The sequence below is a fragment of the Notamacropus eugenii genome, chromosome 4 (genome assembly GCF_028372415.1).
Source record: "Notamacropus eugenii isolate mMacEug1 chromosome 4, mMacEug1.pri_v2, whole genome shotgun sequence".
Classification (NCBI taxonomy): domain Eukaryota; kingdom Metazoa; phylum Chordata; class Mammalia; order Diprotodontia; family Macropodidae; genus Notamacropus; species Notamacropus eugenii.
In genome coordinates, this window is record NC_092875.1 from 59,205,766 (window position 1) to 59,209,976 (window position 4,211).

Genomic DNA, 4,211 nt, shown 5'->3' on the forward strand with positions numbered 1-4,211 from the left:
TAGCCCAGCCTATTGAGAAATAACCAGGGCAGGAATCCCACATCAAAGGGGAATCCACAATTTTGCTTCTCTGAACCAACAGAGCTTTCTAAATCACTGATAGGAGCTGAGTCTAGCAGTCATCTATTCTCGTCCAAAGTCAGACCCAAAGTCAGATCAGGGATTTTCAGAGCTTACAGAGATGGGAGAAAGGAAAGGGAGGAAAGAGCTAGAGCAATCAGACTTTGCCCTGGATCAGATCACTTTGGGAGCACTGAAAGATTGAAAGGTCTGTAACTTGTCCCTAAGATCTTGGAATAGCATAATATTGTAGTAACAACACCAGCCTAGCCCTTACTTCCAGAAGGGCTACTGAGCTCATCAAATCCAAAGTCTAGAAGTAAGCTGGAAGAATGGAGGAAAAGGAATCTCATAACCATAATACACTATTATGGTGGCAAGGACACGAGATACAAATGCAGAAGAAGAACATGACTCCAAAACATTTTTTTTTTTTCAAAAACATTTAAAACCAAAGCCTCATAAAAAAACACAGCTTGGCCACAAACTCAACTAGAATTCCTGAAAGAGATAAAACAAGAGTCTGGGGGTGGGGAGGAAGGAAGAGTTTAAAACATTTTTATACATGGAATGTGAGTATTCAAGGGGAAATTTTGGAAAAGAAATGAGAATTTATGAAAAAAAGAATTGGAAAGGGAATTAACAGCTTGGCACAAGAGACACAAAATCTTGCCCAAGCAACAAACTCCCTGAAGTTTCAAATGGACCAAATAAAAGCCAACGTTTCCATGAAGCAACAAGAAATACTAAAACAAAATCAAAGGGCTAAAAAAAAATAGAAGAAAATGTAAAGGATCTCATAACAAAAATAATTGATGTGGAAAACAGGAGAAAAAAATTTAAGAATCATTGCTCTATCTGAATACCTGACCAAAAAAATAACCTTAGACATCATATTTCAAGAAATCTTAAAAGAAACATTCCTAAATCTCTTAGATACCAAGGGCAAAGTCAAAAGAGAAAGAATCCACTAGTATCTTCCTGAAAGAAACTACAAAATAAAACCCCCCAGGAATATTCTATCCAAAATCCAGAGCTTCCAAATCATCGAAAAAGTTCTACAAGCAGCCAGAAAACAAGTCAGAATCACACACAATTTAGGAGCCACTAATATAAGAGAGCAGAGAATTTGGAATATGATATTCTGGAAAGCAAAAATTATGCGCTTTCAGACAATAAAATTTACCCAGCAAAACTGAGTCTAATTTTTTGCTGTTGTTCAGTTGTGTCTGATTCCATGACCTCATTTTGGGGTTGTCTCAGCAAAAATACTGGAGTGATTTGCCATAGCTTTCTCCAACTCATTTTATAGATGAGGAACTAAGTTTAACAATTAATTTGTCCAGGGTCATGCAGTTAGTAAATGTCTGAGGCCAGACTTGAACTAAACAAGATAAGTATTCCTGACTTCAGGTTCAGCTCCCTATCTGTCTAGTTATCCACTGACTATAATACAAGGTAAAGAAGGTAAAGAAACAGGATTTCCAAGTATTCTCAATGAAAAGATCAGTGCTGCAAAGAAACTTTGAAGTTCAAAAACAGTAGTGAAGATAAACAGAAGAAGATAAACATTAATTAACAATAAGGGACTCAGCAAGAATAAATTGCTTACATTCAAATAGGGTAATATGATAGTATTATCTTTGATCCCTAATATCATCTGGTTTCATAGAGATAGTCCAATTAGAAAAGACCTAGGAGTAGTTGTTATCATAAGAAAAGAAGAGAAAAAAAGAGGAAGAGGAACATATTTTTGTGGGGGTGGGAGGAGGAAGAAGGAAAAGAAAGTTACGAAGAAAATTATCTCATGAAAACAATGCATACAAAGAAGGAGGAGGAGGTAGAAGGGAGTGGTTGATGGTTTTGCCCTGGTCAAAAGGAGGAAGAAAGGAGAGAGAGAGAGAGAGAGAGAGAGAGAGAGAGAGAGAGAGAGAGAGAGGGAGAGAGGGAGAGAGGGAGAGAGGGAGAGAGGGAGAGAGGGAGAGAGGGAGAGGAGGGACAGGGAGAGAGTTGGGTACAGAAATAAATTCATTCTATGGGGAAAAGGAAGAAAGGGGGAGAAAGGAGAAAGGAAATAGTTGGGTCCAGAAATACTTTTCATTACACAAGGAAAAGGAAGGAAAGGGGAGAAGGGAGGAGGGTAGTTTATGGGAGAGAATAGTCCTAAACAAAACAAATTCTAAGGATTTACAAAAAAATATCTATAGGTCTTTTTGAGGTGGCAAAGAATGAGAATCTAAGGGGATGTCCATAAACTGGGGAATGAACAAGTTATGATATATAAAAATGATAGAATATTATTGAGCTAAAACCTGATCAGTGTAATGACCAAGCAAGATTCCAGAAAACTAATGATGAATCATGTTACCCACCTCCTGACAGAGGTGACACTTCGATCTAGGATATTTTTAGGACATGATCAGTATGGAAATTTGTTTTGAGGGACTATACATGTTTGTAGTAGATTTTGTTTTCCTTATGTTCTCTGTGGGGGAAAAGGGTAAAGTGAGGAGAGTGAGAAGGTAGAGTTTGACTGATTAAAACACAGACAGACAGAGATACATATATATGAAAGATAATTTGGGAGGTTTGATCAACACAATGACCAATCACAATTCCTGAAGACTCATTGCCCACCTCCCAACAGAGAAGTAATGGATGCCAAGTGCAGACATTTTTTTAGACATGGCCAGTACTTATCTATGCATGTTTTTAACAGGAGGTCTGTTTTGCCTGCTTTCTCCATGGGGGTGGGGGAAGGGAAATTAAAGGAAGAGAAGGCTGATCTTTTAAAATAAAATTTAGTTAAAAAAAAAGAATAGTGGAAGGGGTCAATCTGCACAAGAAGATGAAATGCAATGGCATCACCTGGGCATATAAAGTGTGTGCCTAACAAGAAAAGCCATCTCTTCATGTGAGATGTGAAGGAGATAATGAAGGAAGGCATCTGAGTGATGTAATCTGAGAAGGGGATAAGAGGGTGTTATGGCCTTAGTTTTGTCAATGAAATATGAAGTCAGGTATAACATCAATACCCTGAGAAGCAAGGGGTGACCTTCAAGATCCCAGGGCAGCAGTAGCTGAGACAGGACTCTTCAGGCAGAGATGCTGCCCTTGGAAATGAACTTAGTGGGATCAAGGCTAAGTTTTGAGTCTACACTAACCCAGATACAGAGGTGGTATAGGGGAGAACATGACCACAAGGTACTGAGAAATTTTGTTTGTACTTTGTTCTTGTTATATCTTTAAAGAAAATAGCCCCTTGTAAAAACTTCTCAATATTAAGTGGTTAAATGAACCTGGGGTACTAGTGACCCTCTTCCAACAGTGGAGGAAACACAACTGTGGAGTTTGAGCCAATGGAAGAGAAAAGAGATACCCTAATCCTTTACATTATTCAAATGTAAACCCTCAGGGGCATATATAGCACCCTGCTTCTGCAGCACCCTAGCCCTACATCTAAAATTGAAACTAGATTCTTACCTCTAAGGAACTTAGTGTTTGTGGTTGTTCAGTCATTTTTTAGTCATGTCCAACTCTGTGACCCCATTTTTTGTTTTCTTGGCCATGATACTGGAGTGGTTTGCCATTTTCTTCTCTACTCACTTTACAGACAAGGAAATTGAGGCAAACAGTGTTAGGTGACTTGCCCAAAGTCACACAGCTTGTAAGTGTCTAAGAACAGATTTGAACTCAGGAAGATGAGTCTTTCTGACTCTAGATGCAGCACTCTATCCACTGCATGCAGTTAAATGGCAAAATATTACACATGTGGGAGAACTGACTCTAGTACCCCAGGCAATTCTTTAAGACAATTATTATCATTATTAAAGACTAATAGCTATCATTTATATAAGGACTTGAGAGTTTACAAAGTGCTTTACAAATACTATTTCATTTCATCCTGAAACAACCTTGTGAGGTAGTTGTTATCATTATCCCTATTTTATAGATGAGGAAACTGAGGCAGATGAAGATTAAATGACTCACCCAGGGTCACATAGCTAGTAAGAGTTTGAGGCTGAATTTGAACTATCACCCCAATCCATACCATCAGCCATTCAATCATGCTTCACCACCACCTTCCTGACATACCACCTTTTGCATGCACTTTGGCCTTCTACTTCCACCTCTACTTTGAGAACAATTCT